This window comes from Thalassophryne amazonica, chromosome 23 (assembly GCF_902500255.1).
Source record: "Thalassophryne amazonica chromosome 23, fThaAma1.1, whole genome shotgun sequence".
Classification (NCBI taxonomy): Eukaryota; Metazoa; Chordata; class Actinopteri; order Batrachoidiformes; family Batrachoididae; genus Thalassophryne; species Thalassophryne amazonica.
In genome coordinates, this window is record NC_047125.1 from 17,157,942 (window position 1) to 17,183,676 (window position 25,735).

The 25,735-nt window shown below is 40.4% G+C and overlaps 1 long non-coding RNA gene across 1 annotated transcript in view; it reads left to right on the top strand.

Moving 5' to 3' along the window:
• Positions 1-25,735, top strand: part of LOC117505144 — a 512,557-nt gene that overhangs the window by 368,640 nt on the left and 118,182 nt on the right. Inside the window, exon 8 of the long non-coding RNA XR_004559034.1 lies at positions 16,151-16,188. This is a non-coding gene — a long non-coding RNA (uncharacterized LOC117505144). The remainder of the gene's footprint in view (positions 1-16,150; positions 16,189-25,735) is intronic.

Genomic DNA, 25,735 nt, shown 5'->3' on the forward strand with positions numbered 1-25,735 from the left:
AGAAGGCTGAGAAAGTATCAACCGAGAAGTGGAGCGATAGTGCACGCCGGTGCCTCCAGTAATTACTTTAGACAACGCCGCATGCCAACACGAACCAGAACAACAGTTCAGTTGAACGGACGCGTGTCAGTGTATTGCCTGTCATGCTGAATTTTCTAGCTATACGTTTTGTCACAATCCCTTCGAAGACGTGCACAAAACTCTCACCTTGAATCTTTTCTTTTGTTGTTGTTGCTGTTGATTTTGTGCTGTACCGCCGTGCACACCCATGTATAAATTTTACACCAGGAACACCAACATCCATTTTCTGCAGAGAATAACAGCTACGCTATGACCTGACTGCAAAATTCCAGATATAATCTTGTTAAAATATTGACATAAAATTCCAAAAAAATACCTCTGGACACTATCTGTGATCAAAATGGAAGATTTATGCTTTTGTAAGCATAGGTGGAAAAAAGCAAAAATGAATGAATGAATTAAATGCAAATCACTAAATAAATATTTTTAAAAATATTTGTTAAAAAAACTCAAATGCATATTTCAACTTTCAGCGAATGTAATAGGACGGCTGTTCTGGAATTTTTTTTTTTTTTTTACAGTTGCCTACCAAGGTCAGGGGTTTCACACTCAAATGCCCACATTGGCATCGTAGACTCACTCTGGCCCAGGGAGGAAAAATGAGCTGTTCCATCTCGTGCAATGTGCAAAAGCAAGCGTGCACGGCAGCATTCACTCAACAACATGTGCTCCACTGATCTCACTGTGCAGCTGCTTCACCGCGGCAGGAACGCGCCTCCAAATGCAAAGCTGCAGGTAGACGGTGATAAACTGTCCGACGTGCCCAGGCGCAAAACAATCAGTTGCTCAACTCTATTTGCATTTCTATTTGCATCAAAACAAAAATTAAACAGTCCATCATAGAAAATATTTAACTCTTTGTTGCTGCCTGGATATTTACATCCACTGTTGTCTTGCACCATGCACAAGCATATCAACAATACGAACCTAGCAGCACGTGCAATGGTTCGGCTATAACCCTTGTTTGTCATTCCCGAGCTACTCTCACACTGTGCAGGCAAGGTGAAATCTGCGGCCATTTCTCATATTTACATATGCACTAATGATTCCCCTGTGGGCTGACTGTGGCCTTCCAAATACTCGACATGGTGCAACGCAGGGTGATCTGTAGTACGAGTGGGCAACAGAAGCTGGTGACTAACCCAGCATGATGCATGGTTTCACAGCCTAATTGCAGCTCCCAGCTGAACAGGCCAGAAGCCAACAGAGATCTGCTGACCTTGATGAAGGTATATCTGTATTTAAAAAAGCAAGATGCCTGCACCTCAACATGACCTCTTTTGTCACACGTGGAAATTTGCATCTCAAGTCTCTAACTGCACCGAAGTAACAATGTAGGTACTGCAAAAATGTTAGTAACGTTGGTTTTTGGAAATGTTGGATCATGTCAAAGTCAGCCAGAGCCAAGTTATGTCAGGACTGTTGAAGGTGTTTGTTCATTCATTAATTTTCTGCTACTTATCCGGGTCCTGGTGGCCATAGACCAATCAGCTCATTGCACATAACCTTATCCACAGGCAAGTCCTCTAACTCTTCCAAGGGGATCCAGAGGCATTCCCAAGCCAGGGTTTTCCGTCATCTCCCCAGAAGTGCCTGGAAAAAATGGCCAGGGGGCATCCTCCCCACATGCCCGAACCACTTCAGCAGCGGCTCTACTCAGAGTCCCTCTTGGATAGTCAAGCTTCTGTTCTGGGTACTAATGCATTTCCACGTTTGGGGAAAGAAAGATTCACATCTTTTCAAGCTTCGAGGCCCAGCAGACCTTGCTCATCCCCAGAGCATGAAGTATGATGTGGTTAACTCTCTCTGGAGGCGATGGTGGTCATTCACAGATTACTGTCATTTGTCAAGTAGGACGATGTTTGGGTGAATTGTTTATTTATAGTGGACACTGCATTTTTGCCAAATGAGAGGCCATTCTGAAGAAAATACTAACTGTGGTTCACATATGTAGTCACAGGAATGTGTACGTGACCCCATATGGAGTCTAGATGTAAATGCTATCTGACCATTTTCTCCTCAAATGGGGAAAAATACAACTCAAGATGTGAATTCACAGCAAAACACATTAGAAAATGCACAGATTTACATAAATAAAATGAAAAGTGTATCCAAATTCATTCATAATTTGCAAACTGATAATGACCTACGCTGCCGAGTGCATGTTGACCTTCACTGATCATGTTTTGTGTCTAAATTCTTCCTCTAATTATTGCATTTGTTAACTGTGGTTTGCATTTTAACACCCTAACAGAATTTAGACTGAAAACAGCCTATAATTCAGTAAATGTTCTATGTGGACATCATGTCCAGTACAAATAGTAGCTTCCCAGAAAACAGTAATAAGTAACCTGAAAATGTGGTCATGTTTGATTATTCATGATACAGAAAATGAGCAAACATCTCAACACACAGAGATGGCATTTCTCAGAGAATTGCAAGATTTTACAGTTTGGAACACATGACAAACCGTGCATTGTTGCATTGCCTATGCACAAAGTGCGTTTAAGAAAACGATAACTGCAGTTTGTGGTTGCAAACAGGCACAGGCTATACACCCAGCCGTTGGGCAAATAAATATAATATCTTATCTTATTCGCCCAACTGTTGGGCAGATAAGTCATACTTTGAACATTACATGCACAACCGTTGGGCAGATAAATATAATGTCTTATCTTATTCGCCCAACCGTGATTGTGTATTTGACATGTTTCGTGCATCTAAACTATGTTTTTTACACCACTTTTTAAGGCTCTATTGTGGCGTATGTTTGACACATTTAATGGCGCCGTCTTTAATTACTGCAAAAACACCGCAATGGATGAAAACAGACAAACTTCATAAGTATTTTGAACGGAAGTCTGTTAACAACGACAAAACAGTTTCTGAACAAAATGTTGCTTGTTAGCTGTAAGATGGTGTTAGTTTGACACTGTTCCCTGGGTGTGCCAATCACAGCTCCCGCAGCCGGCGAGAAAATATCAGCCTTTTTCCGTCCCGCGTTGAAACCAGAAGTGAGCTTACAAGCGTGCTCATTGTGGTTGTGGTTGAGCATATATGATCGCGTATTTACTTTATTGACCCAATGGTTGGGCGTATAGCCACTCTCTTGCAAATACATATATTAGCCATTAGCATTGGCATACTATGGATGCTGTTGACCATATGAGGTTGATGCTATAAGTTAGCGGTTGATATTAACCATGGCTGATAACTGACGCTAACTGTTAGGGATGCAGATCGTATCAACTGGGGCTAGCTTGCCAGCATATGGCAATGCTAGTTTCTAAAGTGCAACAGCACATGCTAACCCTAACTGCAGTTAACATTCGTTTGTACGGCTGACCACAAGTAAAATAATCCATGTCAAATTAACAAAGGCCAGTAGTACTGCTGCTTCACATGAAACCAACCTCGATAACCCACAGTTGACCACTTCAGCCACTATACTTGCAAGGTGGACATGGTATAGTCTTGGAGTGATGACATGTATACTTACAGCTGTCCTCACTTTGCTTTGCTTGTTTCTTGCAACAACTTCAATTCTGACAGAAAAATGAGGCTTTGATCACGGGATTATGTTCCAATCTCATGACTTTGAAAGAGCCCCAACTACAAATAAAGAGTATCACTATGTGAAGCTTTATAACACATACTCATTCTCAAGAACTTAAGTTATTTCCCTTGTTGCTGGGAATTTTTTCTTCCAAAGGCACCTCATATCGCAGTACTTACAGAGGAATTAGAGCGTACCCTGCCTAATACGCAAAACACCTGTGGGAATTCTGCTTTTCTGCACAAAGATACCAATAAAAAATAATTTATCATCTTCCAAAGAGGCAGATGTTGCCCTCTTTGTTCGCTTTTCCAGATCTTCCTACTCTGTCGAAGCCGGCAGCTGTTCATGTGCCGTGTGCTCCAAAAGCCAAATAAAGAGAAGAAGGAAATAACAGAGAAAGTCTATCACATTAATCATCACCATGTATGTTGGAGAAGAAGCTTTGAGTGGGAAACGACTGATTTTGACACTTCAGTGCCCACATGCTTTTGGTTACGGCTAGAATAATATCAGCTTAACTGAACTGCAAGACCACCAATTCAAGCTCTCAATTATATTGGGGCAATGTGCACCAAGGGTAAGTAATTTGTTTACGGGGTCAATTCATGGACAACCAGTTTCACTGGCAGATTTTGCAGAGTTATTGAACAATTCTCCAACTCAGTTCAACCCCACGCCTGCGAAAAATGGAGATCACAGAGGAAAAATCTGCGACAAACTCATACATATTACGGCCTGTAAGACTGAAGTTGCTCTTCCTGGTCCATTTAGAGAGGTGCCAGCTCGTATTGCACTTGTAACACATACAACACCGCCTAATTGATTTTACAAGGCAGCTTAGGTTCTAATTGCTGATTTGCCTGGGGAGATTCTTGATCCAAACGGCTTAGAGACTTCGTCTGTGGTGAACTGTACAGAGATTTTCATTCATGGGAGAGTAGACACGACGGGGATTGAAGGAATGCGTCAAAAAACAAGTTGTGTACTTGCATTTAGAGTAAGGACCGATAGGATCAAACCTACGTGTTCATGTAGAGTATGTACTTTTGTACGTGTTAAATTTCAGAGGTTTTTCTGGGGAGAAGTGGGTCGAATACAGACTACTGTTGATGTCTCATTTATGCTGATGATACAGTTTCTCGGGCGTTATGGTTCCCTGGATACCAGGTCAGATTTGGGAGCTTCTGCTGATGTTGGGCATTGCTGGAATCACCATGGGTGTCAAATGGAAGCAACTGGTACAGACCAATGGTCTACCCTTGTCTCTTGAAAATAACCATCTATCTGCTGCAACTATTTAATACGTGGGTGTGCCCTTGGCCTTGTTCACTTACCGGGGTCTTCTGTGTGCCAAATCCTGCCCCGGGAAAAGTCTTTCGTATATGGCAAGAATAACATAGTTGATATTACCTTAAAATTCCAGAAATACATTCTAATTAAAATAAATACATTTTTAAAAGGCTGTAGACAGTCATCACCCATAAAATATCACTGACTGAGCATTTCCCATTCATATTTAGCTGTTGCGGTAAATTTCGGTTGCGCCAAGGGCACCTCGGTTGCCTGGTGACAAACAATGGAGCTGATTCACAGACGACTTTGTGAACCGATGCCGTTGCCATTTTTCCCTTTTACGCACCGCTGTGTTTGGTATAAAGGTCCAAAGTTGTCAGCATTACTGGAATGTAGAACTTGTTTCAGTGTAAGATTAAAAAAACCTTGTGGCATCACAGACTCAGCATCCTACTGAGACGAGCTTTTCCACTCAGATGACTTTCAGGAGAACACTGTGGATTAATTATTTGACCTCTAATCATATCCCCCACCATTAGATTTGAGAAAGAGAATGTAAAATATCACCCACCTTTTTAATCAACTGGAGGCTCACGTTTTCTGTGACAACCAAACTGTACATTTGTTGTCTTATTAACATGGTTGAGGCGTACTTTGTTGCCTGATGCGAGGTGATTTCCGCTCGACTGCACAGAGAAAGTTTTCTCCTGCTAGATCTGATTTGATACACTGACACACCATTCTCTCCGTGTGCATTTTTATTTGTGCTTGTCACTCACGCTGCCGTTTTTAATGCACAACTGCAACTCGAGCTCAGAAAGGATAGAGACATGAAGGCAAATTGCCAGCTCGGGATACTTTCACTGTGATTATATTAGTTATTTTTTCTTCTGCAAGCTATTGATTGAAAATATGGTACTTTTCAAAACTGATGAGTGCTGTCGTGTTTCTGTAGAATTGTTGTTTTACATGCATCTTTCTAGCTGTGACATTTAAATAAGGACTGTAGCTTGGCAGGCCAATCTATGATTCCACAAAGATGACAAATGTGATAACTGATCAGTCACTGATCAACATTTTGTTCTTGCAAAAACATCAATTTGCCTTACACTAATTGCAGTTACAGTGTCCCTCCTGCCCCCATATGCCAACATTATCCACCAACCGCGAAGGCTTTCAACATGCCAACAGAAACCACTAAATCATGACCAATACATTAAAGCCAACCACTGAGGTGCTAAATATATCGGCTAACAATTAATAACAACTAAAGCATAAAAAAATGCGAACACTAATTACAAGAATGAGTCCCATATGCCAACCACTAACCACTAATGCATGAACAAATATGCTAACACTAACCACTAATGCGTTCAACAGACCAACAGTTACTACAAAATCATAGCCAATACATTAACACCAACCACTGAGGTGCTAAAAATGTCAGCTAACAATCAATAACAACTAAAGCATGACCAGATATGCTAAGACTAATTGTAAGAGTGACCGCATATGACAACATCCAACCACCAACATGCTGAACATACAGGATAACACTAGCCACTAACCACTAATGCATGACCCAATACCGTAACACTAACCTCTAACCACAAAGGCATGCAATACACCAACAGTAACCACTGAATCATGAAACATGCGTTAACACCGACTACTGAAGTGTTAAATATATTGGCCAAAACTAATGAATAATGACTAAAGCATGAAGAAATTTGCTAACACTAATTCCACGAGTGACCCCAATATGCCAACCACCAACCACGTAGACATTGAAGACATAGGGTAACACGAGCCGCTAACCTCTTACGCATGAACCAATATGCTAACACTAACCACCAACCCCTGAGGTGTTAAATATATTGGATAGCCATCAATGATGACCAAGGCATGAACAAATATGCTAACACTAATTGCAAGAGTCAGCCTATATGCTAAAACCAACTGCCAACCACAAAGGCGATTTATAGCCCAGTGGTAATGGCTAACCACTAAATCATGACCAATAGGGCAACACAAACTACCAACACAAAGCTGTTGAACACATGGGCTAACACTAACCGCTAAGGAATTGAATAGGCCAACACTAACTGCTAACAGTTAGTTTGTGACCAATTGGATAACACCAGCCGTTGAATCTGTAGGCTTAAACTAACCAATAAAACATGAAGAAATTTGCTAACACTGACTGCCATCAATGTTCCATTTAGCAAAATCCCTCAATAGATAAACACACCATGTATATTGTAAAACCAGCTGCTTTAAACCCTAAAGGTAAGACCAAATTCCATCACTACTTCAAGCAACGTGAGCAGTTTGAGAAGCTTTTTGTTTCCAATGACAAACTTCGATATCAACAACTTTCTGGGCTGATGGGTAAAAACCAAAAAGTATGAAGGCCCATCAGTAAAGGTGCATCTCGTCTGAAATCACATCAACATTTTCTGTTGTTTGGGCACTCATTTCCAAACCCACTCCTCAAACACTTGAGAACTGAACAGTATGGGAATATGAGGAGAGTTATCTGACAATATATGCAGCTTCCCAGGGCTAGCCAGGCAGAAAATAGATTGGGGGGTGGTGGAGTTGAGCTTTGGAGGCGTGAGAATGGAATGGCTTGGTTACAGAAAAACTGTGTCACTCTCCGTGCAGACTGCTGCCTCTGCAACCGCGGCTGAGCCACGAACCGCAGCCTTTTCAAGTGTTAAAACCTCAACATCATCTTAAGGAAACAACCAGAAAATCAGTGGACACCTTGACAAGTAAACAACCACGAGGAGAAGTGTTGGGTAATTAGTGAAACATATGGATGAGAGGACTCTCTCTTAACCCTCTCACTAATGATGCTTGACGAATACAGAAAGGCAAGAGAAGGTCACGTCCACTATTAACTGATATTCTGTATTCTACCAGAGATGCATATGTACAGTCACTGCTCAGTGCTTAATAGGGTGCATTCTAACAAAATCACACCCATATAACCAATACTGCAACCCAATATATCATTTCATTTCAATGAGGTTCACGCAGTTCAGAAAAAATTACATATCTGAAAATACTGGCTGAAGTCAGAAATTAACATCTTCTGGGAATAACAGGATTTTGTGGATGTGGTTGGTGCTCGATTGATTGTCGCATTCATAGTCGCAGTCAGCAGTCAGAATACCTGGTCGTGCTAAGAGTGGTTAGCATTTGGTGAAATCTGTTGACGCACGTTGTGGTTGACCGACTGTTAGGGACACACTAAGTATTGTATGAACTATGGCTAATGTGATTACACATGCTAACACTAACCTCATTGAATTCTTTCTTCAATATGATCCATTAGCAGCTAACTGCAGTTGACTAATTCATTAATGACATTGCAACATTTGTGGTAGCCTCATAGGGTATCAAAATCCAACCCCTCATCTCCATCATGACACCTGGGACAGAGACACTCCTGTATGAACAATGGTTAACATGACCAAATATGCTAACGCTAACCTCATTGAGTGTTTTCTTCAGTATGGTCCATTAGCAGCTTAGCATGTATCATGCTATCTGCGGGAAATGTTAATGGTCACTGACTAACTTGTTAATTACATTGCACCATTCGTGATTAACATCATAGGGTGTCCAAATCCAATGCCTTGTCTGCATCGCAACACAAGTACTACAGTATGAACCACGGTTAGCATGACCATATATGCTAGCGCTAACCTCATTGAGTGTTTTCTTCAGTATGGTCCATTAGCAGCTAAGCATGTATCATTCTATCTGTGGGAAATGTTAACGATCACTGACTAGGTCATTAACTACATTACACCATTTGTGATTAGCATCATAGGGTGTTAAATTCAACACTGCATCCAACACCTAGGACACAGGTACGACTGTATGAACCACTGTTAGCATGACCACATATGCTAGCGCTAACCTCAATGAGTGTTTTCTTCAGTATGGTCCATTAACAGCTAAGCATGTATCATTCTATCTGTGGGAAATTAACGATCACTGACTAGGTTGTTAACTACATTACACCATTTGTGATTAGCATCATAGCGTGTTAAAATTCAACACCGCATCCGACACCTAGGACACAGGTATGACTGGATGAACCACTGTTAGCCTGATCACATAACGCTAACCTCAATGTTTGCTTTAATATGTTCCTTTCTTAGTTTTTGTATTGTATATTAACTGGATAGTTAGGTTTTTTATTATTATTTTATGGTGTATGATGCTGTTTGTTTGTATTGTGTATGTTGTAATTATTGTTATGCTGCTTTCATGGCCAGGTCTCTATTGCAAAAGATATTTTAATTGATTTCCCAGCCACTAACCAGGCTAAGGATCTGTCAAGGACAGTGTGTTTATCGTGCAACACTGCATTCTCACGTTCAACAAACCCATGTGCAGGCTTCTGTAGATTGTCCCGGTTAGTATCATCTACATTTTACATGAGTGGATATGCGATGTTTCTATAATGCATTCCATTATTAGTCACATGTGCCACATGTGTAACAATGTCTTTTATAAATGGCGATATGCACAACATGGCTGTTTGCAAACATCCTCTGATGGACCTGGGGACAAACGTATACCCACAATTTCATGTTGATAGATTGCACTCTGGGATTGCAAATAAAAAAAAAAGATATTTGCCACATCAAAGCCCTTTCATTGGCAGCGGATTCAATTTAAACCCAGATGCACCACTTCAACTCCATTAACTTCCTTTCCTGAATGCGACCAGGAAAGACACCGTCCATAACGTGAGTTCGCTTTGGGCAATTTTTCCAGTTTGAAAGCCACAGCCATCTCTCCCGTTAATGGGCCCAACAATTACCCTCCCCAGTCCATGCAAAACATACAGACATCCCCGAGGTGCATCACAGTGCGACCCAGCCAGCTGAATCTTTTCTTCATGCCGTTCTGTGGCTGTGGGCAAAAGAGATGCGAACACACAATGGACTAAAAGCTTTGGCAGACAGTAAGCATCCACAACACAATGCCTGTAGCTGGTTCCAGAAGCCGCAGTTCAAAATAGCTTCACTCCTTCGGCTATATGCAGCAATTACACTATTTGGTTGAAAGAGATTATTGCTAAAAAGATCTCAGGAGCAGCTATTTGGAAGATTTGCAAGAGGTTGCCATTGGAATATAAACTCAAACTTTTACACCAAATGAATGAATAATCAAAATGCCTCGTGGTCTTTGCACACAACCGTGCAGTGGTGTTGACTTTATCTTTAGGCTTGAAGGAGAAGAAGCCTCGCCGATTGGGTGAAACTTTACATTGCTTTATCTTCAGGCTTGAAGGAGAAGAAGCCTCGCCGATTGGGTGAAACTTTACATTGAAGGTCAGCGAGTACATCTGGTCAATGAGTCAAACTGGTCCGATGGTGCTGGTGGACCACCTCGACACATTCCCAACTGGCACAAGGCAAACATCTTTGATTGGTTTGTAACACCTGCGCAGTTCTTTCACCAGTCTCTCCTAGTTGCTAATTGAGACAAGAGAAAGGCTTCTGCTCTTCTACTTCTCCCCGAAATGACGACTGGATGCTGCAGAGCAGATGGTCTGTCTGCAAATGTCACTGGTGGCCAGTTGTTATATTTGACAATGTGAGCCAATCTGGCAAGTATCAGAACAATTTTGCTGCATTCAAGAAAAGAGCAACTGGGAAACTTGCAGTTGGATTGATTTCATCCCTCATTCGGCGCATAGTAAATATTTTTGACAAAGACATATGGTGGAGACAAGTGCACAGCAGCAGGCTGCCCAGCCTCGAGCCCGAGCTGGTTTCACTTGATTGTTTCAGGCAACGTGCACATTTGAGCACAAGCACACAAGCAGAGGCAACCGATAAATCTATGCAGAATTTACAAGAGCAAAGAGAGATTACAGAGCTTCACCGTGACAGGACTGATGTGTTTCTACGTTGATCTGAACCGTTTTTAGCCTCTCAATGAAAAAAACTACTGAGTTTAGTCTTTTTTGCTGTCTGTGTTTGCCCAAATCCTCACAGGTGCACTAACAGAAATAACCCCAATGCAAAAAAAGAAAAAAAAAAAAAAAAGACATAAAAGGGCAAAACCATAGAAAAACCAGATTTGGATAAAGGAATTTGTCCTCTACACCCCCACCCCCCAAAAGAAAAACCCTCCATGCAATGATAAAAATAATCAAAAAATTACTAAGATAGATAGATAGATAGATAGATAGATAGATAGATAGATAGATAGATAGATAGATAGATAGATAGATAGATAGATAGATAGATAGATAGATAGATAGATAGATAGATAGATAGATAGATAGATAGATAGATAGATAGATAGATAGATAGATAGATAGATAGATAGATAGATAGAGTTGTATGCAAAAGTTTGGGCACCCCTGATAATTTTCATGATTTACCTTCATTGGTTGTCTGGATCAGAAATTTCAGTTAAATAAATCATATAGCAGATGGGGTGGTGGCCAAGTGGTTAATGCGCTTGGTTTCAGTGCAGAAGGTTCCAGGTTCAAATCCCACCCTTGCCACATTTCTCCATGTAATGTGGAGTTGCGTCACGAAGGGCATCCGGCGTAAAACCTATGCCAATTCAACATGCAGATCCACCTTGGATTTGCTGTGGCAACCCCGAGTGTAAACAAGGGAGCAGCCGAAGGGACTTACTTTAAATCATATAGCAGATGAACACATTAATACTTGAGAAGTGAAATGAAGTTTCTAGTAATTACAGAAAGTGTGCAATAATTACTTAAACAAAATAAGGCAGGTGCATTAATTTGGGCACCCTTGTAATTTTATTGATTTGAATACATTCAGCACTAATTATTGGAACATAAAATTGGTTTTGTAAGATCACTGGCCCTTGACCTCCTTACCCAGGTGAATCCAATCATGGGAAAAGGGTATTTAAGGTGGCCATTTGCAAATGTTTCCCCTCTTTGCATCTCTTCTAATGAGTGGCAACATGGGAGCCTCTAAACAACTCTCAAATGACCTGAAAACAAAGATTGTTCAACATCATGGTTTAGGGGAAGGATACAAAATCTATCTCAGACATTTCAGCTGTCAGTTTCCACTGTGAGGAACATAGTGAGGAAATGGAAGACCACAGACACAGTACAAGTTAAGGCCTGAAGTAGCAGGCCAAGAAAAATCTCAGATAAGCTGAAGCGAAGGATGGTGAGAACAGTCATAGTCAACCCACAGACCTGCTCCAAAGACCTACAACAAGATCTTGCTGCAGATAATGTCTCTGTGTGAAATTCTGTGGGAAATTCTAATTTACACTATTCAAGGCAATGTAAAGAATCAATGAAAACCTTCTTTAGTCAATATTTAGAACCACATAGACAAAATTCAAGACTAGTCTTTTGTTCCAAAATGTATCTCAACAACAAAAACTCATCAGAATAACAATATAAATAATTAAATTACTTTGAATACAAGGTAATTATGTGTATCTGGTCCTTTGTGATACTTTGTGAGATCACTTTCAGTCTCGGTTCCATTTCAGAATGGAGGTGGCCTCAAAACCGCACCTCAGTCATCTTGTCTTCAGCTGAATGAATCTTTAAGAAATAGAGTCTTTCCCCTTGAGTCCATTGGAAATTGGGGGAGGGATTGTGGGGGGGTCAACCTGGCATGGAAAGCTGCTTGCTGAAGCAGAGGCTCTGTCTGGGCTTTGGCAGTTGGACTGATAGCTGGCCCCATGGACTGGCAGCTGTTGAAGAGATTTTTAAATTGCACCCAGGTTGATTGGTGGCTGTCGGGAGACTAATGGACAGAATTTCTAAAGGTAGGGGGTGAAAAAAAGAAACCAACACTGACCCTGACAAGTATAGCAGACAAAGCATATCAACGCTCGATATTGCCAGACAGTGTTTACATACAACAGGGTGTCACGCCGTAAGGGTTCCACTCTCCATTTAATAATAATTTGCCGTTGCCTTTGTGTAGAGCAAATTTGCTATTATCATTACAATAGCTGAGTCAGAGTGCTGCTGGTGTTTGAGGGAGAGAATCTGAAATAATTGTGAAGACAGTTCTTCAACAGTTAATTGATATGAAAACACAGTTTCGTACATTGACAGTATACGTCCTGTGATATTGAAGACATTCAAATTATTCCACAAATGAATCACAGTCAATAATGAAATGTCGAACATCATCTGCACTCAAGGAAAGATTTGAGCATCATTCAGTGTAGCTCCTTTCAAGCGAATCTATTTTAAGAATGGTACCTTGCTACCCACGACTGTTCTCGGTCTCTTGAGCTTGGGAATTTTGAAAGTGAGCTTAATTTCCAGCATCTCCCCAAACAAAAAGTGACAGCTTTTCTTCTATTTGCATCTTTAGCAAGTGATGTTCTTACTCATGATTTTTGCGACCGATTATTAGCCACAAATCTACAGAAGGTGGTCGGACGGCTTGCCGCTGGCTCTCTTATTGCCTGCTGATTGCTGCAGTGACACTATTAATCATTTACTGCTTCTCCTGCAGGGAAATGAAGAGTGACAAGATGTATCAGACAATTAGGCGATCAGATTCTATGGCAGTTTCTCAAAAACTTTGAGTTGGACACGTTTACGCCATCATTTATTCCTTTCAGTACATGCTTTCATGTCAGATATGCAAATCAGTTGTTGCACAAAAGGTGCCAAGTTGACCAATGTTAGGCTCATGCTAATGGAATCATTCCAAGACTATTTTCACGTTGTGGTGCACAGATGCACGTAAAGGATGGTTTATTGATAACTGTTGTATGGCTGTTGGTGTTGTGGTAGTACCAGGAATTAGAAGTGGTCCCATTAAGTAATAATGGTATACTGTAATAATGCTGGACAAGAAACCAGTGACACTGTGAATGATGGAGACCAGGAGACAATGGAGGGTGGGCTGCAGGTGCAGGGAACCCAGGCAGGACAGTAGAACTAGCCCGGTTTCCCCACACCACTCTGTGGAATGGATTGATGTGGCAGTGTCCTTCTGTTCAGCCGAGGTTTCAGTAGGCGCCGCTGATTTGATGCAGGTGTGCCCAGCCGCAGGTGTTGGTGATGATTAGCTCCACTGGCAGGAAAACACAGGAAGGAGGGGGGCAAAAATAGAACAGGAGCCAAACCAATTCTGCAGACCACAACAGTTGGCCTCAACCATTCTTCATCACCATTCAGGATAGCAGTACATGTTGGAAAGAAGTCCAGAATAGAACATTTTGACCCTATTAGCGACTTTATTAGGTACTTCTTGCTAGTACCGGGTTGGACCTCCATTTGTCTTCAGAACTGCCTTAATTCTTTGTGGCACAGATTCATCAAGGTTTTTGGAAACATTCCTCAGAGATGTTGCTCCATATTGACATGATACCATCACACAGTCACCCATTCAACCACACTGCCCATTCTCCTCTGACATCAGCAATGTATATTTGTTGACACAACTGTCACAATATCATCTTTTTGGACCATTCTCTGTAAACCCTAGAGATCCCAGTCAATCAGCAGTTTCTGAAATACTCAGACTTGCCCATCTGGCACCAACAACCATGCCACATTCAAAGTCGCACTGTACACTATCCTGGGCAAAACCTCTGTGATACATAGGTATTCTAAGGAGTGGGTTTGAAGCTCAAACAAGGGCTCCAATTGTCGCCATCTTTGGCAGTGCTTCACTCCTTGCTAATTTGAAAGAAATTAAACATTGACAAGACTCTTGTAACCTGGGCTTGATTGTTGGAGTTCCCAAACAAGCTATTGTTAACAGACAAAATTTGGTTTGAGTATTTGATTAATGCATATTTTAATGCCTAGGTGAAGGTTTTCGTTAATGGCTCTGCTGCTACAGATACTATAAATTATTTCCGGTATATCGCCTTAGTAACAGCTGCATAATCAGCAAAGCTAATGTACCAAAGCTACAAATACATGCTAGTGTTAACAGTACTAACATACAAATTAACTACTAAACTTTCCCTCAACAGAAATACTGGAGCACCGACTTCTTAGACTGTCAGTTCGTGCAATCAACCACGCAACACTGATGATGTGATAAAGTGCATCCCTGCAACCAGAATCCGACCAGGCTTTTAATGGCACAGTCTTTCTGGTGGCACAGCACCTGATCACACCTTAGTTTAAGACCAACATGCCCATGGGTGCACAGATGGGCCCACAGTATAATTGCCAGTAGCGCTTTGCATGAAAATGACAACTGTTTCCCGGAAACTAGCGACGGCTCTTGTGCTGCGCTGTACACTGCTGTGTGCCTGGTGGAAGATCAGACCTCCTCAACATTTGATTACCTGCCGTTTTTTTTTCCCCACTTCAACCAGAAGTGGCGCAGATGCGCAGCAGCGTGGAATTAAAACCAGCCTGTTGCCTGCTCATCGGACAGCTCCCGATTACACAACAGCGGAACTGCAGCATACTGTAGATCAATCCGTCGCCACTTATTCTGAGTAACGCCATGACACAGCTTGCATATAAACAAGGAATAAATTCACCTGCAGCATTTTGACAGCAACCATTCACGTACTTAGCCTTCATACTCTGCAGTCATACTCCTCTGCCAGAATCAATTGTGCTGGCAATCATTGCCAAGCCTCAGTTTTATCTCCCAGCTGGGAAAAAAAAAAACAAATATCAAAATAAAGAGACCAGAGCATCGAGATATGCTGTTCATCAGTCACACAACTAATTCCCCTCTCTCTTTATTCCTCTTTTGAAAGTGAATTTGCCGTTAATCTACAAGACCTTGAGCGCCTTATGCTCAGTCAGAAGTGACGTGACTTTATATGAAAAGTTCTTTTTGGACAATCTCTGACCTTTTGAGCACCATCCATATTTTAATTAGGACTAAACTAAAAGCAGCTTTGCACCCCCCCCCCCCCCACACTTCCCAATTGCCTTTTCCTCTTTGTTCGTGCAACTCCTTTTTTGTGTGAAATTCATGTGGGATGTACCACACTGAAGCTGTGATGCCAAAGTGGTGGAAAATTGCAAGGGCTAAAGTGTCAGACAAACACAGTGGGTCATAAATGTTTGTCCTTTCTGCTGTAAAAAAACAAATTGCAGTATCGAGTTAGCACAGAATACATCGGCCAAAATTCATGAACTCAAATCTTTTGCATGGTATCTTTAATGATTTAAATGCTTTTCTAACATTTTTTTTGTTTGTTTGTTTGTTTTTTGGCATTCTGCAGCTTTTGAAGCATTGGGACGGTTGCTTGGGTGCTCAAAGGTAAGCTTCTCTTCTCAAATCTCGAACTATTGCGCTACATCTCCATGTTGTCAACAACACAGACGGCTTTGCATTGCATGTAATGAAGGCTGCATCAGAATGGAGCCTCTGAGGGGAGATTGCGAAGGGCCTGATGCACTTTCCTACCCAGTGTTTAATTAGCACGGTCTCGGAGAATGGGGTGCCGCCTTAGTGGCTGTTAAGCTGTTTGACAAGAGTCAGAGATTTTACATAAAGTGCTACATTTCATCTGTAAAATTTGACTTTAAAACTGCTGTTGATTCGATACACCCAAAGCATGGACTAGATCTTGTCAAAAGTTGGGCACTTTCTTCTTTTAAGGTGCAAGAATTTCATCTTTGACCAAATTACATCTCCCAGGTGGACCTCTGTGGAATCATACATGGTCATGTCGTCAACACCATCATCAATGATATGAATGACAGTAAATCTTCTGCAACCATTGCGATTATCCCTCTAGTCGTGTTCCAGAGACTTATACAATCAATGCCAAGCAACACCAAAGTACTTTGTTGATTTTTACATTTAATTTGAAAGCACGTAGTGACAGCCAAAGCCGTGCATTGATAATTTGCCAAGTAATGCTGAAGGCTCTGTTTTTAAAGGGTGCTTTCATCTTGAAGCCAAAGCAGTCTGTCAGAAATGTGGCAACAGATCTCAGTTAGATATTAAACCTGTGTTTCCCAACAAAAAGGACAGATTTTTTTTTTTCAAAAAGCATAAAAATATTAACAACAAAAAACAAGTTTCATATTATTTTAACTAAGACTTTGCAAACAAGAACTTGGAATGGACATGCTAACCGTGGTTAATGCTGAGTAGCCTCAAGCACAGTTACTGTAATTGCATGTGCTTAGGATAACAGCTAATGTGTGAATGCATATGCTATTCTTTAATAAAGCATGTCAACATTCACAAATGTTGTGACCCCAACCTCTGGTTCACTTAAAGGTGTGGTTAATTGCACTAACTGACCATCTAAGAAGTCTCTGCCCCAGTATTTCTGTTGAGTGAAATTTTTGTGTCATTTACTTTGTATGTTGTGTAATTTGTTAGCATTGTTAGCAGGTATCGATAGCTTCTTGACAGTTCCACTGTTACTGAAGCAATAAACGGATCATATTTTTTTATTGCCTTCACCCAAGCCACCTGTCATGAAAACCATGACTCAGCCTGCAAAAATATGTGAATAAAACACCAGAATAACACTTAGCCTGTCTTAGGCCACATCCTGGTTCGGGCGTATCCAGAAGTTTTGTATCGAATTATCATTTTGTCCACACAGAAAGGCCAATTTTGATGGTTGAAAACAATACATTTTAAAAAGGGGCCCCATTGTGGATAAATCTGAAAATGCCGCCTTCACGTCTCCGTGTTGACGAGCAATACGGAACTTTTCTGAAACAATGTCATAGCCCCACTTCTCTAAGCTCAGCCACTCATAATGAATAAGATGTTGTTGTTGTTACTAATGTAATTTAACATACTTTTTTTGTTGTTGTCTTGTGGATCATTAATTATCTTTGTCTTCGTTGTTAGCAGAGTGCTGATGAGATGACAGATGCTGTGGTGAATGCTGATGGTGAATAAATGGAGTGCTGTGATGCTAATAAAATAATTGCAGAAAGGACTTTCAGCTTTTAAAATAAGTTGATTTTTCCTGTGGCTCAGGCTGAGAAATGCATCGGCACAGACAAACACATAAGGACTTCTTTTAAACCAATTTATTTCACAAGCAATTTCCATAATAAGGAATTAAACTATTTCCAGATGTCGTTTTCCAAAACAAGGGTGTCTTATGTGGACAACAGTTTTCGCCAGGCTATGATGACAAGTCTGGTTGAAAGGATGCAACAGGCCAGATTAAGAGTTTCTATTTATTCTGTTCACCGCTTTGTATTGTAGCTTTACCTTCTGCTGCTACTATAATTAGCTCTTACACTAGTCAGCTCTTAAACACATCTCCGTTTTCTGCAGAAGCATTACAGCACCACATGCAAGCCTGGCATATGTACTACAGTATTTTCAGGTAGTTTGAGCTTTTTTGTGAGGATGCAGGTATTTCTTGAAATGGTGTTGTGTTTATGGAACACCCTTCGAAAACCACAAAATAAAATAGATGAAACTGGGAAGGTTCAGTATCTGTGTGGACAAGACCTTAGCTTATTCACTAACGCTGAGATAGGCAGGTATTCGATCTTCATTCATCCACCTGTTGACCCATTTATTGTTTGGGTACAGTAAAGGTGGAGTAAGTACTGCCAATGTGACATTATAGAGGGTTTGTCCAGTGTGTATACAGACTATCTTTAATATTCAACACAGTGCAAGAATGAAAGAAAACTGAAAAAAAATACACAGAAAAAAAATTGAATTAAAAATAGTAGTTGTCCATCCATCAATAGTGCAGCAGATAACAGAATATTTACAGAGGAATCCTTCAAATGGTGATATAAGCACCAAAGTTAGCACAAATACTCCTTAGACATTACTCTTTTGAAAAAACTGAGTATTCACTTGAATTTTCAGTAGGTGGCCAGGTTGGGGTCAATTGAAGAATTACACAGGGGTCAAAATTTAAAAATGTTCCAATCATATTGAAAGCCATACCACATCATTTGTATGAACATAAATATTCCAAAAATGTATAGTTTGGACTATCTATGACTGAATGTTAAGGAGTTATGGGGTAAAAACAGCAAGAATGGTGACAAAGGTCAGCTTTAGTTTGGAAAGGAGTCAGAATATTGTAAACAGTGATGCAAATTATTGGTTGAGTTGCACCATGTGTCATGCTTAGTTATCACGTTACAGAGTAACATATGTCACATGCCATAGAATCCAATGGACGTTGACCTTGTTTGACCTTTACTTTGCAGACCAAGCATTCAACACAGTCAAAACTATTCCATTTATTAATCCTATTAGTTCAACCAATAATTTGCACCACTTTTTACCAAAATTGGAGCAACTTTAACTTCTGACCCCTGTACAAATTGAAACTGACCTTTGTCACCATTATTGCTGTTTTCACCCCATAACTCCATCAGACTCAATCACAGATAGTCCAAACTATACCTTTTTGAAATATTTATGTTCAGACAAATAATGTGGTATAGCTTTCAATATGATTGGAACATTTTAAATCTTTGATCCCTGTGTAATTCTTCAACTGACCCCTACCTGGTCGCCTATTGAAAATTCAAAAGAGTAATGTTTAAGGAGTATGTGTGCCAATTTTGGTGTTTGTTTCCAGAAATTAACAATTGTTAGTTATCTGCTCCACTACATAGCAGACCATTTATTTCAGTCTTTAAAACACCTCCATACTGTAGCTTCAGCAATTGAATAACTCCTGAGTTTCTGATCGTAATAAAACTGTTTAAATTAACAAGGGAAAAAAAAAAGTATTTTCCCTGGTGACACTTCCCTGATTCCTAACACACACTTCATTTATGGGGTTGTTTGAGTGGTAATTGCTGTGGCCTTTTCACCCTGTCTCCTCTTTCAGCCGATCACAGTAAGGAAATGGTCTTCAGTGATGCATGGGGCATAATTAGTAATCGGCCATGGACATGTCATACTCTGTTAGTCAGCTGTGCTTGAATTCCATCGTCTCCTCTCTCCGCGGCTGGAATTCATTTGCACTGTGCATATTCTTCCGTATGCATTCATTATGTACCTTGTTATAATGTTATTTGTTATTTTGACTTTGCATCTCAAGCTACTGATGTTCAATCTTCAGCCAGCTTGCAAGGTTCATTTTGCTGATAATTAGAGGAAACCTTATGGGTTTTCTAGATTTGTTTCCAGTTTCCGAAAGCAGCAAAATACACTACTTTTTTTTCCCTTTTTTATACGATGCCAAAAAAAAAAAAGGTAGTCTGGTGATTACAGTCAAAGAATACTTTTTGGCATGATGGGTTAGTGTGTGTTCGTTTGCACAGGGGTTTCTCAACCTAGGCTGTTGATGTGCGGGCGGATGAAAGACGCTTTGAGGATACAGTATACAGCTGGGAGGAAAAGCTCTTCCTCCTCCTCTTCTGTCCTTTGCTGCTCTCCAGTATTCCCCGTCTGCTGCTGCCACTCTTGCTATCTTCTCTTGCCTGCCTCTCCCGTCTCCCCTCTGTTGTTTCCATATCTAATTTTCCCTTTACTTTCAGCCTTTTCTCCGGAGCTCCACCTCCATCCGCTCTAACTCTGTGGACTGTCTGGTTTGTCGTTGTGTTCTGACCCCTTTTCTTTTCCCCCCACGTGGAGCGGGCATCGCTGAAGGACATATTCATCCCACTGTGTTCTGAGCTCAACAACCATTCCTGGAAATCAGGGATTTCACAGGCCTACTTTAAAACTCACATTTAACTGACTGAAATTTATTGGCCACTTTATATATATATATATATATATTTTTTTTTTTATAGTTTGTGGTGTGTCGACGCTCATGTGCATGCCCACAGGCATTTTGGGCAATGTTCCTTCAGCCATGACACACTACACCTCTGGATCCATTCCATCACGCTAAATAAGATTTAGAAATAAAAAATAAGTGTGTTTTGCTCTTATCCATTAACTTGGGCATACTGAATTCCTTGACCTCAAAAACATAGGTTTTAACACTACATTCATGTCTGGATATTGTCTATGAGCTGAGGAAAAAAAAAAGTTGAACTGCACATTGGCCATTTGGTAACTGGAGACCTCGGAAACAAATGGCCTCGGTCAGAGCGGTACCAATACAATCTCGGACCCACTACATTCTGGAATCTCTACAAAGCACAGCGTGTTTTCTGCAGCCGGCTTTAGGACAGATTGAAAAGTACATACTGTTCAGTGTTAGAAATCATGTTAAAAATGGAAAAAAAAACAAACAAGATTTTTCATTATTTTTCATAAGCTTTGTGTCGTGGTAACAGGGTCGTTTTGTTCCGAGGTCTCTAGAAACCGGCCGTTCTGGAAAAATGTCTGTAACCATAGTCCATCCCAGGAAATCAACTGTTCACATCATGATTCTCAAACAGGATGGTCCACCGAATAAAATGATACCACTCATGTTGGGTTCTAGGGGGTGAGGGGTGCATGGCAACCCCTCTGCTCTCATGGACTAAAATATGTATTATAAAAATTTGAGGCATATTTAATGTCACCAAAAGTTTAAGAAATATATTAAAAATATATAAATTTATTTTTACTCAAACTAAATTTAAGAAAGGTTTTCACATTTAAAAACATTCTTTGACGTGAAACCAACTAAAACCTACCTACAATTTGCAGGAAGTCTGTTGTATTTCATAGTTTTTACAATTACTTTCTTTTTGAATAATTATCAACAGCTGTTTTGTAATGCAGTACACTTACAAAATAAATAAATAAACACTTTCTTACATGTGTTTATTTTTTAACTTTAAAAAAGAGACCTGTAATATGGTACCTGATTTCTCAAAAAAAAAAAAAAAAAAAAAATCAGGAGGAAGTGTCCAATTTATTTTTGAAAAGCAATGTATGGATATTTAAAATTTTATTTCCTGTTTCAATGAAGATTCAAAGAAAACAAGTACTGCATCTGGCAAATGTAACTGATGTCATTTATTTGTTTTTTGTTGTTGTGATGGCATGGTCATTTGAATACTATAGTTATAATGTTTCCGATGGTTCATTGTGATAGCATGGTCAATACATTGGTGTGGTCATTAACATAGTATCATCCTTCTGGTGGTTTTGTCTTTGCACTCGTAGTTTTGTTATGTTGGTGTTGACATTAAAATGGTATGGTCACTGTGAATGTGTGGTGATTGTGATTAGGTACTGTAAAGTTAACTGGTTGTCTTCTTGAAATAAAAAATAACTATAAATAAATATACTGAAGAGTGCTGGTGGGTGGTTGGGGGAGCACGCCAAAGCATTCATGCTTTGGCCAGCAAAGTGGCAATCAACAGCCTTGGTAGTGGATGGACCATTATTTCCAGACTATGGTGCGCAGCTGAATATAAGCCGTACCTACCAATTTTAAAAAGAAAAAAGAAATTGCAAATAAATAGGTCGCACTTGTCTATAAGCTGCAGGTGCACATGACTATTTACACAGAAAGGTGTTAGACAGAAAGGTTTATTCAACTTTTAATTAAATATGTACCGTAAATGCTTTTTTTTCCTGAAGGTGTTACACAACCAGCACATCATCCAGTGCACACACGGTGGTGCATGGCGTCTCTGCTTCACACAGAGAATGGAGTAATTTTAACTTTTTTATTCTTTCTTTATGGATCATGAGATACTTTCATCGCATACAGCCAGGATCGCCTGGTGTCTGTGGTACAAGACACATTAATGAGGCCCCGTGACTTTTTCACCTTGTAGTGCAAAGACAAATGCAGTGGGGAAGGGTGGAGCGGGGAGACAGAAACTCTGCTGACTGACCTGATGACGCAACTGTGGCAGAAAGTGCCAGAGAGACTTTTCTTCAGCCATGACATGGAATTATATTTTCAGATGTCATTTTCCAAAATCAGGAGGCTTTATATGGATAATTTTTCTTCAGGACGTGTTGATGAATCCACTAAAAGGAACAGGTAACACTTTATATTTACTTTGTGTGTGAATTTACATCACATGAGGACCGCAGCTTTCAGCCAATCAATGCAGAGCATCAATTGACATTTCGACTTATGAGAAAGCCTGCAAAAATCCATGAATTAGCTGCATCATTGTTTAAGCCGCAGTCTTCAAAAAAGTGGTCCAGAAATTACCGTAAGTTCTTTCAAGACATTATTCTTTCCAGTACAAATCTGCTAGAAAAATTCAGTTTTAAAAGCCAAGAATGTAATTTTTTCCAAACAGGCACTCTTCCAGACTTCGTGTTGCAGCAGGTGGTGTCAGCGACTGTTTACGGCAATAGCATTCGTACATATTTATCAGAATGCTAGTTATTGATAAGCGCAAATGTGGATGCCATGTAATGTGGATGCTGTTGTTATTACTCTAGACCTTTATCCTGTTCATTATCCTACATCAGAGGCTGTTTGCACAGATGGACTGTAGCTTAGTCAGACTTCAGATACACATTGATGTTTACTGGTTGAACAAAGCTTCCTTCTTCTTGAATAGGACTAATTCTCTCTGTATTCGGTAGAAATTAAAACTGCTTTCTGCCTGCAAAATATGGCTAAGTGAGATAAAGCTTCAAGCTCCAGCAGTTGGTGGTGTTGGGGGGGGAGTGCCGTAGAATTTAACAGTAACAAAGACATTTTGTGAGATGAAATGAAAGAAAAATGCATTTATTGCAACAGTGCTCTGAAAACACTTCCCACTCTCAATGTGTGATCTGGAAATTTGCGGGCAATTTGTAAGTTCTTTGACTTGCAACGTTAATTCAAATTGAAGGAAAAAATTAACAGAAAATATTCTGCCTGTCCGAGGTGGCTCGAGTGTGGTGCCGTGTCTCAGCAACCTCTGGCCGTCCAGTCTGCAGTTATATTATTTGCAAGAACCATGTTTTTGAGGTCTCCTCATGGAACAATGTCAAACTGAAGCACTGCCATGGCAATGTGAAGAAAAAAAAAAAATCACCAATGACTCAGATTTCAGTAACTACTTAAGCAGGAGAGCAGATATGAGATTTAAATCAGAGATTCCCACAGCCAAATCTGTATTTGATCCAATTGCGGAGGTTGGGAGGGAGCTTTGGCCCAGATGAAATTGAATCCGAGCAATGACCAAGGTTCAGGAGCAGATTTGGGGCTTAGGGCCCTGTCCCACTGGTGTTTAGGAGGATTTGCGTATGAATTGTGCACAAAATTGGCTCATATTCGCTTATTATCCGCAATATGCGTGAAACATGCTTGTATGAGTCGGCTGACACCCGCACACGTCCGTAATTATCCGCAGAGGCACATTTTTCTGCTACCAGGATTTTTGAGCTGCACAAAATTTTGGCTGCGGATGACATCCGCCTTACATACTCCATACATACTCAATACATAATCTATGCGCTGTATATTTGCCGTCATCTGCTGATATCCACAACTGACAGGGATTTGCGGCTTGGCAGCAGACTGGGACAGTGTGTAAAATGGATATTTTGCCTGCCCATCATGTCCACATCACGACTAAAATAAGATGTAGCGACTGCATACAGATTGGCCACGAATAAAGCGTTTTTATTACGTCTGCTTTGCATCTGATTTGCAGCGGATGCAAATCAGATGCGCTGTGTTCACAGCTGGACGCCGTTCTTTTTTCTACCGGGTGCCACGCGCTCTGCGCTGGATGCTGCGTATATAAAATAATTATTTTGTGGCAGATGAATCATTTTATTCTGCAAACTGGCTGTTGAAAACGGCTCTAATCACCTCCTGAATCACAGAGGAAGCTGCAGCTGGGCCAGGCATTTTGAGCCGTCTAAAAAGGTAATTATTTGACTTGTTTACATTGTCAAGGCTTGATAACACAGTTGCGTGTTTTTTCCTTCTTGTCTGCAGCTGTTACAGTATTTATTCCTATGTTTATAACAGATTTAACTTCTTGCTATAATCGTTCAGATGAGCTCTGATGTGATCCGCTGATGTCACCACTCGCCCTGTTCACTGCTTGTTTACTCCAATCAACTTGTCCAAGTCCAGCAAATGCTCCAGAGCCTGTATTGTTGGTGTGAATAGTGATGCCGACAGCCCGAGTGCACTTCTTTTATGACCGCAATGCAGATGCCGTGCACGTGCAACACGTGTGCAATGCATTCATAATACGCCCGTAATACTGCCGTGATAATCGCAATGCGTCGGATCCGTTTCCTCACTACATGCGTTATACAACCGTGATTGTTCATCATATATTCACTATATATTATTCATATATCCAGAATTCATACTTGGACATTGGTCATTTTTGGCCATTTTTCTTGCGGACGACAACGAATGCCCGTAATTTGTATACTCAATTCATGCACAATTAATCCCCTCCCCAGTGGGACAGGGCCCCAATTTTCAATTTGCTTCATTTTCACATTTTTCCTGAAAATTCACATAAATTTCCCATTCACCCTTTTTAAATGATTTTCCCTTTATTTCAATGACGGGTTAGAAAAATTGTTCCACTGAAGAAATAAACATAAATCAACACCATGATAATTGAATGTCTATCTTTAAACTTGTTTGTGATCCAATACAGAAGGAAAAAAAATAAATAAATAAATAAATCATGACCAATTCTTTCCTTGGGGCAGCTTTGGGCAAATCAGGTTGTGCAAGGCATGAAAAAATTTGCCTGGTGGTGGTTAATGTTCACAATTTTTGTTTACGTTCACTGTGAGCAGGTGGGATTGATTTTAACACAGAAACACATTTGGTGTGTGATTGCCTTGGGTCGGACTGACAAACTACTCGAAAAAACAGATTTTGCAGACCAGCCTGCCTCACATTAGACCCACAGCACAAATAACTATCAAACACATTTTTTGGCAAGCATAGCTGCTCAACAACCTCACTCTTAAAATTAATCAATAATCATTCAATACGTCCATCTTCTTCAGGGATTTC